Here is a 13,754-nt window from a genome sequence, read left to right on the forward strand (position 1 = left end):
GAATAGCTGCCTAGAGGGTAGATTGGTGTACTTAGGTATCCAGAGCTGTAGAATCAACTGTGTTATCTTTTATAATAATAAAGCGTTAACCATCTTCTGTGTATGTTTCCTTTGGCTGGGAAGTGCCCTTGACAAATGGGAGCTGTTTGACCGACCCCTTTGTGCCCCATGCCTTCACCTGCCCTGGATTCAATTACTTGGTCACACTGGAAAGTAACGATAGCTGATGAGGAAGATTTGTCCTCTTCTTTGTGCCACCCTGCCCTTTTAATATCCTCCTTATATTTTCACCGGCAGTGTATAAATCCGAAAGAATGTAGATAAAAGATCCAATTTTGCATAATCTACACCTAGTCTGTAATCACATGCAAATCGTGCTGTCTGATAAAAGTTCGGATCTGCCAAATTTATGAAATCCTAGAGCCTTTATTCAAGAGGATGATAACTCGGTACGTGCCTGAATAAATAACAACCGCTGGTGCCCAAATGGGATAACTCTTCGGTGCAATTTCCTCCGATTTTGACATTAGCAATTCCAAAAGTCACCAAGCAGATCACAGCGGCTTGCCACTTGATAACCTCCAAGATAAATCAACCTAAAACGGCAGCATTGCTTATTTTAATATCAACTTTAGCTAGGATTAATTTGCCTATGCCTTGCAGGGTCCAGTAAAATGAAAGGGAAAGTGTTAAGAAGATTTTCAGGGGAGGAGAACGTGCGGCCTTCCAGGGGTTGCTAGACTCCAACTCCCATCAGCCCCAGCCAGCGTGGCCAATGGTCAAGGATTATGGGAGTCATAGTCCAGCAATATCTGGAAATCTGCAGGTTCCCCAACTGTAATTTATCCTGGATTGCTCAGCTGCTTAGAGCATGGTGCTGATAAGGCCAAAGTTGCGGGTTCAATCCCTGCGTGGGAATCGTTGCTCCTCAGGGTCCCTTCCAATAGGGTTGCCATATTCCAAGAAGTGAAAACCCAGACACGAAAGTTGTTGAGCAAAATCTCCTCAAAACATGACTTTTTCAAGCTTTCTGGAAATTCGCCAAATAAACCCAACACTTCCAGCCTACCTTCCAAGTCTACAATTACAGTGGTACCTCAAGTTAAGAACTTAATTTGTTCTGGAGGTTCGTTCTTAACCTGAAACTGTTCTTAACCTGAGGTACCACTTTAGCTAACGGGGCCTCCCGCCGCACCGCTGCTGCGCCATTTATGTTCTCATCCTGAAGCAAAGTTCTTAACCCAAGGTATTATTTCTGGGTTAGCAGAGTCTGTAACCTGAAGCGTATGTAACCTGAAGCATCTGTAACCTGAGGTACCACTGTATATGATTCTATGATCCCTGAATCTCACCAGAATAGGGATAATTTACAGTGGCTTGATTTAAACTGACATAAGTACCACCCACAAGGTTTATATCCTTAGGATTGCTCTTCCCTTTAACGCTGTGACAGGGGGCCTGCCCCTTTTTGTTTACGTGCGATTGCAGGCCAAGATGAACCTAGTATGTGTAGGCTACAGAGGATCGGTATTTCCTGAACATGGTTCAGTCGCATTGAGGTGTTTAATCCAGCACTGTTAGTCTCAAATCAGACAACAGTCACTTCAGAAAGTGCCGTAGCTCAGTCTGCACTGAGCGGCAGAGCTCTTCCTGACCCTGCCTGCAGATACCAGGATTGCGCATGCAAAGCACTAAGCTTTCCCTTTAATGCGCCTTTAAGATATATGAGAAACTAACAGAGTCTCCATTACTCGAGTGCCAGCACTTTAACCAAGAGTGTATTTGTATTACTAGAACTGAGCCTCCTCCTAATAAGTCACATTTCAAGAGTACTTACAGAGATCTGCACTTTTGCACTATATTATCCCGTAATGAAGATGAAGACCATTAGGCCTAGCAGTTCAAGGCGAGTTCAGGTTTGAGGAATGGTAATTTGGGGGATTTCAGCACGGAAGCAATGGTCTTGGTGTGGTCTGTGCACCAGTTCTGTTTAATGAGCCTCACCGAGAGCTGGAGCTAATACTCTTATCCATCACAAACATCTTAGCAGGGAGGCTACTGGCTAGGCATGATGGTCTAGTGCCCTGGCTGGCATGATATGAGAAAGAGGAAAGAGCAAGGGTGGCGCTGGAAAATGAGCTGAGAAGAAGAGTTTGGATTTGATATCCCGCTTTATCACTACCCAAAGGAGTCTCAAAGCTGTTAACATTCTCCTTTCCCTTCCTCCCCCACAACAAACACTCTGTGAGGTGAGTGGGGCTGAGAGACTTCAAAGAAGTGTGACTGGCCCAAGGTCACCCAGCAGCTGCATGTGGAGGAGCGGGGAAGCGAACCCAGTTCACCAGATTACGAGTCCACCGCTCTTAACCACTACACCACACTGGCAGACAGATGGGAAAGCAGATGATGACGACGATGATGATTACTGCCCTATGATCCTCAGATGAAGGGTAGTATAGAAATTTAACAAAATAATAATCAATCAGTCAATCAATGAGTTAATCAGTCAGCCAATCAATTGGGATTGGACTAGATTGTTGATATTTTCACCCCCTCCCATTGCAAGAATCTCCTGATCTGATGTTTGGAGAAAGGGGGGGCGGGAACTGTTCTTCTGCTCTTCCGCTCCTGCTTGACTGCCTGACTCTGTGTATGGAGAGAGTCTTATCTATGTAGTGACTAGATGGCTGTGTAGGAGCTGTAACACTCATGCAAGCCAGTAGTTCTGTAGTAGCTATTAGAAATAAAAGAAGTTATGCTTCACAGCTAGCTTCGGCGTTATTTATACTCTGCTGAGTCTGGTGCTCACAATGCACAGCTGTGACTCCAGTGCACTGAAACCTGCTCTCCGGGATTGGAAGGTCTCTGAAAGTGCTCCAGTCGCCTAGCCCAGTCAGGGCAGAACCAGTTATTGAACCAGTTATTGGTTGAAAGGCGTACTGACATAGATGACCCCTCCAACACGACAATTCTGTGATTCTACTATCATACTTATTAGTCTTTCTACTACTGAATTTGGACAGGGTATTCCAATAACTTTGTAGAAGTCATCACACAGTCCTGTCTGAAGGTCATAGAACATGGGTAGGCAAACTAAGGCCCGGGGCCTGGATCTGGCCCAATCGCCTTCTAAATCCGGCCCGCGGACGGTCCGGGAATCAGCGTCAGTAGTGTTAAGTTGTGGGTGAACATATCAGACGACAAAGCGATTCTTCAAACAGCTCTTGTTTATTCACAGGCCAGGACAGAACTGAACTGAAGGGCTCAGTCAGCCTGCTTATATAGAGCTCCAGTACCACGTTACTGTAACAACTTTCTAAAACTATCCAATCACTGAACGTCACTTTCGATCCTTCATTTGCAATAACTATCTTCAGTATCCCCCTGCTGGCCCAGGGTGAGAACTTCAGTACATAACAAGTAGAATTTGTGCTTTTATTTAAAATGCATCTCTGGGTTATTTGTGGGGCATCGGAATTCGTTCATTTTTATTTTTATTTTCAAAATATAGTCTGGCCCCCTACAAGGTCTGAGGGACAGTAGACCGGCCCCCTGCTGAAAAAGTTTGCTGACCCCTGTCATAGAATCACAGAATCATAGAGTTGGAAGAGAGCCCAAGGGTCTTCTAGTGCAATGCAAGTGCCAGGGAACAATGGGACCTCCTGCAGGAAAAGCAAATGCTCAGCCACCGAGCCACGCGACTTTCTCATTGTCATATCCGTTAGGCTCCAGAGTGACTGACTGTCTTCCCCTCTGTATTCTGATTACCGAATCTCGAGGCACCACACCACCATTGGCGAGCGTGAGGTGGCCACCTCAGGCAGCTGGATGGCAGGATACAGGAATCAACGGCGAGGTGTTGGAGGGCAAAGATGTGTATGGCACAGGGAAGCCCTCAGGCAGCCTGCTGCCTTCAGACACTGCCGCAGCCCCATTGTTGACGCCGCAGAGGCAGATTTAGAGGAGTGTGGCAGGTTCGGAGGCACTAGGCAGAGCCTTGGGAGCACCACAATGGCGATGCAGAATGGAAGGCAGGAGGCAGGCACCAAATTTTGGTGTCGCACAGGGCACCACTGAATTTTGAGGCCTGAAGGTCTGCCACTGGAAGCTGCCTGCCTGCTTGGCTTCTGCACTTAGAATGATACGATACAATAATCTTTATTGTCATTGTCCCATACAGAACAACGAAATTGTGCTGGTCCCGAGGTTTAACCGTGTGGTGAGGTCTGAGTCCAGTCTGATGTCGAGGTTGCGATATGGAGGCTGTCCATCAAAGCTCAAGCGGGGTCCAAGGCAGGGAGTCGGGTGAGGTCAGGAACTCTGGAAGGATAGCAGGACAAGGTGCAGGCAGGAACAGGCTACCAACAATGTTGCTCCCACAACCTGGGACTAGGGCTGGCTGGCTTTTATCTGCCCCGAGGCACAGGGCGGCCCCGGTCCACAGGTGACTCGCCTCTCCTGGCCTGGAGGCAAGCTCTCCTCCTGCAGGAACTTAGTTCCCTCCATCTCTCTCTGCCCTGAGCCTCTGCAGCTCAGGAGAGGCTGGAGGGTTACCGGACCCAGAGGCAACCTCACCTTCCCCTGATGGGGCTGAGAGTGGAGCACCTGCAGGCAATGGGTCCTCCATCACCTCAGGAGCCCGAGCAGACTCAGCTGATGCCTGCACCTGAGGATCCAGCACAGGTGAGGACCCTTCAGGCTCAAGCCCCAGCCCCAGCTCAGCTGGTTCTGGAGGCGGGGACTCCTGTGCAGGCTGGGATTCCTCAGGTTCAGCCTCTGAGTCCAAATCCCAGGCCATCACAGAAACTGAAAATCTACATCAGACATTCAGAAACCAACAAGCCTGCTATCCCAGCTGGTGGTGGTGAGCAGGAAATGTGTTTGCCGTTTTGTCTTTTGCCTCAGACCAGCTACGTTTCTTGGCCTGACAGGCAGCGTCTGACGTTCACACGAGTACGCCTTACTTCCAGCAAAAAAAAAACAAAAAAACAAAGGTGATTCTAATAAGCCAGCATTATTCAGGCTGGGTAGGGGATCGAAGGGGGAATGAGCATTAGCCAGCGATGCCTTTCGTTCAGATGCAAAGATGCCGCAGTCTGACCTGAAAGCTCTCCATCTACAGAAAAAGGAAGCAATTAAGGACTGAGCCCTAAGGCGCCGCGTCACTCATGGCACGTGAAGAAAGGGCACGATGTCTGCAAACAGTAACGCGCTTATGTAAACGGGAATTAAATTAAAAGCGCAAAGGGCGGGGTGTTTTCAGTCTGGTGTTTTAAATATAGCTGCAGAGTACAGGAAGACAAAGCAACGACACGCTAGGTCTTTGCAAGGAAAGGGAAAAGGCAAGCCTTCACCTTCGACTTTGAAAAATAAAGCAAATTGAAAGATGTATAATAACCATGGGGTGATAATGGTTGCATTGTCTCATTCTTTATTTACTGTGCATTTTATGGCCTGATCCTGTACGCTCAGAGAGCTGCTTTGTATGGAAGGTCATCCAGTGCTTTATTATGTGGCAATGGGGATCAGGGTCATACCCATGGCTGCCCATTCCCAGTCTCCGTGTGGTCAGGGTCCACTTGAAAGAGGGTCTACAACACAGATCCACCCAGACATGCATAGTTTTCATATGGGTGGTCTGCACCACAGAAAATACAAACGGTGTGGTCAACGATGTTCCCATTGTTCTCCAAAGTGAAGGATAATGGTTTAATTTTGCAAAATGGGAATGTTGCTTATGTTGAATTGCTGTGTATTTTTAGCATGGGGTTTTTCCTTTGGCAGTAGCCAATGGTGGTGATGATGCTGATGATGATTTTCACTAAGGTGTTTGCTTCTAATGTACGTTTTCCCCAATATATGCATCTTTGTAAACATGGTTTGGTTGGAGATCTAAACTGCAAAATTCAGATCAGCGGAAATTTTGAAGGCCGGCTGTGTTTTGGTTCTTGTACTGTTTTGGAAAGTGATTCTGACAGGTTTGGCTTTAAATGTGTGGGTGGTGCTGTGGGTTAAACCACAGAGTCTAGGACTTGCCGATCAGAAGGTCGGTGGTTCGAATCCCCACGATGGGGTGAGCTCCCGTTGCTCGGTCCCTGCTCCTGCCAACCTAGCAGTTCGAAAGCACATCAAAGTGCAAGTAGATAAATAGGTACCACTCTGGCGGGAAGGTAAACGGCATTTCCGTGTGCTGCTCTGGTTCGCCATAGCTTAGCCATGCTGGCCACATGACCCGGAAGCTGTACACCGGCTCCCTCGGCCAATAAATCGAGATGAGCGCCGCAACCCCGGAGTCGGCCACGACTGGACCTAATGGTCAGGGGTCCCTTTACCTTTACCTCTTAAATTTCTGCCCCATCCCTGCCTGCATCACTCTCTTCTCCTCATCCTCGAAGTTTCTCTTGCCCGGTTTGATCCTCGCAACACCCTGCAAAGTAGCTTCCACTGAGAGGCAATAACTAGCCAGGTGACTCAGCCAGCCACATTTCCAAGGGAAGATTTGAGTCCACTGTCTCCACTGCCCTGCCCAGACCTCTCGTTCTCTGAGCCTAAATAATTCATTTGGAATCAATATACCCTCCGACCATCTCATTGCAACTCAGGGCAAAATGTGAGGCACTACTACCAACAAGTGAGAACAGACCACACATTAAAAAGAGGATGATATAGCGCCAAGCTGGCTCTGGTGTGCTATAAAGAACAGAACAAAAATTGATCCTGTCGTAGTTTTAACTAGTAGTAGCCACTAGCCTGAGAAAAGTTCACCGTATTTGTTATTTTCCACAAGTAGCCTTCTGGGGACCTGACCGTTCCTGGCATTTGTTGGGTTTTTGTTTGTGTGTTGCCAGAAAACACAAGGGACGCTGTCAGCGGTTCCATCAAATTGGCTCCCTCCATTTGACGAGGATTGTCTGGAAGAATGCTGTCCTGCAGACACTTACTTAAATTGTCAGTGCCGGTAGAGAGGGTTGCTTTTTGCTATTATCGGGACTATTCGTGGCATCTGTCACATCACTGTCAGATTAGCCTTCATCTCATAAACTGCCGCGCACTATCTGTTTCTCAGATGGGAGTCAGCGGTAAAGGAGGCGGGGGTAAACCCGATAAACTCTCTGTGGCCTGTAGGAGAAAAACATCATTTTTGGTGGCATTTACACGCTAGACAGTAGCTGGTGAAAGAAGGGCCGGAAGGAGAGGATATTTAATTTATTTATTTCCCCCTTCCTCTGAGCACCTTTAAAAAAGGGTTTGATGATGCTTCTTTCGTAAATTGGTTTTGCTATGTAACTCGCAGACTTTATCAGAGAGATTGCTCATAGGACAATAACAAATCCCATAGCAATACTTTTCTTTTGAGTACTGCAGGGCCTTTCCTATCCATTTATGACTGACAAGCGTTTCCGATCATCTGAAGGCAGCAGACAAATGAAAAGGCAATCACGGACGGTTGTTTTGCTTTTGATTACCGAGCTTCCACTTCCCCTTGGCTGCGGGAGATTGTGTGGTTTGCTCTAATTCGTCTCCCTTGTGTGAAAATGGACCTTCTTTGTCAAAAGGAAGAAGCAGCTTCATTTATTGGGGCCTTGTCCCTTATTTTAAAAACAATTAAAACCTTAAAAAGGCTTTGGTCTTGCTTGTGTCTTTATAGTCATCATTTTACAGATGGATGGATAGAACTACTGTATACCCTAGAAGGACAGATCCTGAAGCTGAGGCTCCAATACTTTGGCCACCTCATGAGAAGAGAAGACTCCCTGGAAAAGACCCTGATGTTGGGAAAGGTGGAGGGCACAAGGAGAAGGGGACGACAGAGGACGAGATGGTTGGACAGTGTTCTCGAAGCTACCAGCATAAGTTTGACCAAACTGTGGGAGGCAGTGGAAGACAGGAGTGCCTGGCATGCTCTGGTACATGGGGTCACGAAGAGTCGGACACGACTAAACGACTAAACAGCAACATACCCAATCAATCACCAGGTTCTGCAGGAAAGAGCAACATGCAGACAGCATCTTATCACAAAGTCCATTCCATATATGGTTGGAACTGCAAATTCTGTGTGGCAGCATCTGTATCCTTTGGAACTCCCTCCCACTGCATTTCAGACTGGTGCCATCTCTATCGTCTTGTCAGTGCTTGTTGAAGAACTTCTGTTTTCAATGAGTTTTCTAAGTGGAGATTTTTATCCCAGTCTGTATCTGAGTTTATCTGAAACTGTTTTTGTGCATGCAATTGCTCTGGATATCATGTATTGCCTTCACCATGAATTTCCAGATTCAACGTAGTAATTCAGATTACTTATTTTATTAAAGAGCAAACACCCATATATGCACAACATCCATCAACTGAACTTAACATTCTCTAACTTAACAGATTGTTTTTTACTATTTTATCATCTCAAAGATATTTCAGCATGGGGTTTGTGCACACAGGGAGTTGGAGGGATGTAAATGGAGGTAGTCTGTGTGCGAGGGAGAGGTGAGAAAAGAAGGAGGAAAGATGTGGGGAGAAGGGGTGAATGTGATAGTGGACTCAGCTACATTAGTCAAAAAAAAAGCAATGTGAATGCGTTATAAACATGCAACACCAGATGGCACCAGAGAGCACAAACCTTTCTACAGAGTTTTAACATAGCGGTTTCCCCCCCCTTTTGTTATAACAATATAATTTCAGACTTCTTTGTTGTGGGTTCCCCCCTTCCCCTAGTGTAGATCCACCCACTGCTATGTGTATTGCAAAAAAAAGGCTGCGCAATAGAAGAGGGAATAAAACAGGGGAATTATTATCTGTGTGCAAGTGAGAGCCGAGGAAAGGAGGAGGGTAAAGGTGAAAACAAGGGTGCAAAGGGAGGCTGCAGAACAGAAGAGAGAAGTGGCTTCAGAAGTAGGGTTGGGGAGGTGAAAAGCAAGCTTAGTAGTTGCCTGGGGTGGGGAGGGGAAGTTCTAGGAGGTTGATATAGAGGCAATGGTAGGGGGTTGGTGCGTGAAGCAAGCAGGGTTGCAGTCCCTAGTGTCTATATTCCTTATGGAAAGCGAGAGATGGTCTTAACTTAAAATTCTACTGTGCACATTTCTTTAATATATGCAACATCTTAAAAAGCAGAGACATCACCTTGCCAACAAAGGTCCGTATAGTTAAAGCTATGGTTTTCCCAATAGTGATGTATGGAACAGAATTGTGGTGCTGGAGGAGACTCTTGAGAGTCCCATGGACTGCAAAGCTATCCATTCTGAAGGAAATCAGCCCTGAGTGCTCACTGGAAGGACAGATCCTGAAGCTGAGGCTCCAATACTTTAGCCACCCCATGAGAAGAGAAGACTCCTTGGAAAAGCCCCTGACATTGTGAAAGATTGAGGGCACAAGGAGAAGGGGATGACAGAGGACGAGATGGCTGGATAGTGTTCTCAAAGCTACGAACATGAGTTTGACCAAACTGCGGGAGGCAGTGGAAGACAGGAGTGCCTGGTGTGCTCTGGTCCATGGGGTCACGGAGAGTCGGACATGACTAAACAACTAAACAACAACAACCTATTTTGGAGGCCTACACACCGTTTAGAAAAATGTCCAGAAGTTACGCTGCTGTTACAAAAACCAAATGAATAGATCAGGAAGACTGTGGCTCTGTAGTTACAGTTTGGGGACATCCTGTCCTAGAGACAGCCAGTTCCAGTTCACTTTAACAGTACTGCATGTGCTCTTAAAAAAACAACAACACACGAGGTCTCTTTGCTGCAAAAAACAACTTCATTAAGTTGGGTGGTTTTATTGGATCCCCTTAGGGTGAGGAGCGAACACTAATAGTTGTAATTTAATATGAAAATTACCGAAGCAAGGACGATTGTGCTGAATCTTAAATGAAGCATTGCACAGAAACTTCCATTTTCAGACAATGAAATATAAAACGGAACACCAACTACCTGGAGAGGTTATCGCACAAATGCACTTGAAGGACTTGCATTGTCTTAATTTAATCCTTAAGTAAAGATATCGGAATCCTAGAGAAATTGTGAACTAAATGTGTGACTTTTGGACAGGCACCATGAGTCTCAAAGCTTGGCGGTTAGGAAACACACACGTGCAAATTCCCTACATACGGAGTCCTTTTTAACCCTTGTTGGGCATAAAATAGCATGACTTAAATAAACCAAAGAAAGATAAAAGGAAAAGGAAACATCCAGAAAACGCAACTCTTCCCTATTTTCTGCAGAACTCTTTCCTACATTTTTGTCCTTCCAAATAATAATTTTATTATTAATGATGATGATGATGATGATTTATATGCCGCCCATCTGGCTGGGTTGCCCCAGCCACTTCTGGCAGTTTCCAACACATATAAAAACATAATAAATCGTCAAACATTAAAAACATCTCAGTGCATGGCTGCCTTCAGATGTCTTCTAAAAGTTGTATTGTTATTGATCTCCTTGACATCTGATGGGCGGGTGCCACTACCGAGAAGGCCCTCTGCCTGGTTCCCTGTAACTTCACTTCTCGCAGTGAGGGAACCACCAGAAGGCCCTCGGAGGAGGACCTCAGTGTCCAGGCTGAACGATGGGGGTGGAAATGTTCCTTCAGGTATACTGGGCCGAGGCTGTTTAAAGTTCAGCACCAACACTTTGAATCGTGCTCAGAAAAGTACCTGGAGCCAGTGTAGATCCTTTAGGATTTGTGTTAGCTCATGGTGGTGTACATGTTTTTCTGTCCCCTTATTATTCTCACAACAACCTTCTGAGGTAGGCATGACTGAGAGAAATAATGGATGGTGCAAGGCCACCCCAGCCAAGTGTGGATTTGACTCTCCCTGGTCACCCTCTAACTGCCACACTGCACTAGCTACCCATGCTTAAAAGAGGTACAGTGCCACACAAGTAAAATCATTTGATCTAGTTTGTCAATAAGGTTTTGCGGAAACTTCTTGGCTAGACCACAACACCCGGGGATGCCTCTGCCTTCCTGAGCCTAAATGTGGAAGGGAAAAAGTAAGATCTAGACTTGACTAAACATTTGCCATGAAATTAAAAGATGCCTGTTTCTTGGGAGAAAAGCAATGACAAACCTAGACAGCATCTTAAAAAGTAGAGACATCACCTTGCCAGCAAAGGTCCGTATAGTTCAAGCTATGGTGTTCCCAGTAGTGATGTATGGAAGTGAGAGCTGGACCATCAAGAAGGCTGATCGCCGAAGAATTGATGCTTTTGAATTATGATGCTGGAGGAGACTCTTGAGAGTCCCATGGACTGTAAGAAGATCAAACATATCCATTCTGAAGCAAATCGGCCCTGAGTGCTCACTGGAAGGACAGATCCTGAAGCTGAGGCTCCAATACTTTGGCCACCTCATGAGAAGAGAAGACTCCCTGGAAAAGACCCTGATGTTGGGAAAGATTGAGGGCACAAGGAGAAGGGGACGACAGAGGACGAGATGGTTGGATAGTGTTCTCGAAGCTCCCAGCATGAGTTTGACCAAACTGCAGGAGGCAGTGGAAGACAGGAGTGCCTGGCGTGCTCTGGTCCATGGGGTCACGAAGAGTCAGGAACGACTAAACGACTAAACAACAACAACAAATATTTGCCATGTGATGACTCTGGGTTTGCTTTGCTTTTAGAGACATTGACCATGCTGTAAAGTGGCCTAGATTGGCGCTGTGCTGTGTGAGGAGAGAAGGCAGCTAATTTTCACTAAGACATTCATTTTTACACACAGTTCTCTCCCCCCCTCCCAAATATATGCATTTTTGTAAACATGGTTTGGTTGGAGAACTGTATTGCAAAATTCAAATAAGTGCAAAATTTGAAGGATGGCTATGTTTTGGGCTTCATATTGTTTCAGAAAATGCACATTGCATAGATTCAGGTTCAAGTGCAAAGTATTGATACATGTGTCCCGAGCAAACATGGTACTCTGCCAGCCTGCCTTGCTTTTTCTCAAGAAATAATAATAAATTACTTCTAGCTTGCATTCCCATCTTGAGATGGCATAACTATTGTGCAGGTTTCTTTTGACTGTAGCTCTTTCCTATATTTATCTTTTCTGGCCGAGCCCAGGAGGTGCAATACTTTCTCTCCTCCACCACTGCCCAGCTCCATTTCTCTCATTTTTTAATTTAGGTGGTGAGCCTCTCAGCTGGGGCCTTTTCTACTTCTGAACTGCGTAGTAGATTTTTGACTCTTCAACAAATAATAAATGGTGGTGAGTCTGGTTACCTGATTTTTTTTTCAATGAATCTGGTGACACTTTTTTGTTTGTTTGTTTGAAGCTGAGTAGCGACAGGGAGTCGGTGGTGGGGATGGTGAGGCAAAAGACCCTGGGCCCAAGCTCACATGCATATTGTATAAAGGTGCAAAGCCCTTCTTTCACACCCTGTGAAACATAAATGTGCAGAGTTTTTTAAAAAAACTGCCCACAACTCCCAAGCCTCCCCCTGATCAGTCAAAACAAAGAGGGAAGGGGGAAGGAGTTCAGGGAAGGCTTGAGAGTCACGGGCAGGTAGCACATCATTGCCCAGTTTTTATGCATTTATGTTTCACAGGGTGTGAAAGAAGTGCTTTGCACCTTCATACAATATGCATGTGTGCTTGGGCCCAGGGTCTTTTGCCTCACCATCCCCACTACTGACTCCATGTTGGAGGCCTTTTTTTTTCAACCGGAACCTGACAGAACTCGGGTGGACACCATTGGCATTCTAAGAGGACGAGGGAGGTGTTCGTGGTGAGTTCCAGCACTTCTTTTTCTAGAAAAATAGAACTGTGTATAACCGCCCGCAAACCAATCAAAATGAATACTCAACAAAGAGACAACACTGTTCTGCTCGTGATATTGCTGCTGATATTGAAGGTAATATGGGCATCAGGACCAGTGGCCACTGATAGCCTTACTCCCTGTGAATTGGTCGATTCTGCCGGTAGTGCGTGTGGCCTGTCTCTTTAAGAGACACCCCTGATTATCCTCCCGTCCACTAGGGGTGCCTGACTTGAATCAGAGTCATGGTGCAAGGCGGAGAGTCTAACACAGCCGCAGGGGGCAGGGAGGGTGGGGCACACTGGGCAACGCTTACCTTGGACCCAATCCAAATCACCCCACCAGAGCTACAGTTAGCCACAGAGGATGAAACACACAAGCAACTGTTTGTAACTCCAGCCTTGCTTAAAAGCCCAGACCTGCAGCCTCAGCAATCCCATCTCGAAAGAAGTTGAGAAGAATGATCATTGCTGTTGTCGAACTACTTCTTCTTCTTCTTCTTCATGCTATCATAAAGCAAAGGGAAGTCCATTAGGTCTAGCTCTTCATTAATGAGCCTCACAAATCACATTTATGACATATCTAGCGCAGGACTAGAATGTACTGGAAAGACTTAAGTGTGTTGACACCCTTGCAGGGGTAATTAATTTTTACATGTACAGCGGTGAACCCGAGCAAGGCTTTCGAAGCACATCCGGCCAATTACATGCGCTTTAGGGCAAGCGGAAGCATTTGCAGTCAGCTAGGCATTATACTACTTGCACAATCCGTGTTTGAGACTCCAAAGAAATCGGCACAAAAATAATTGAATGAGGGGCTGCAGAGTTCCAGAACGAGTCGTTGCGGCTTCCTTTGGTTCCCTGCTAATTTCCTCCGTCTCCAGCCCCCCTCCCGAACGCCGGGTTCTAATATGTTCAGAAGAACTTGTTTTCTTTATGGCGAATTATTAAGGCAAGCTATGTGATCTTCATAACAGGGCTCCGCGTCCCACTGTGTTTTATTATTATTTTCCAAGAGAA

This window comes from Podarcis bocagei (genome assembly GCF_964188305.1).
Source record: "Podarcis bocagei genome assembly, chromosome: 6".
Taxonomy (NCBI): domain Eukaryota; kingdom Metazoa; phylum Chordata; class Lepidosauria; order Squamata; family Lacertidae; genus Podarcis; species Podarcis bocagei.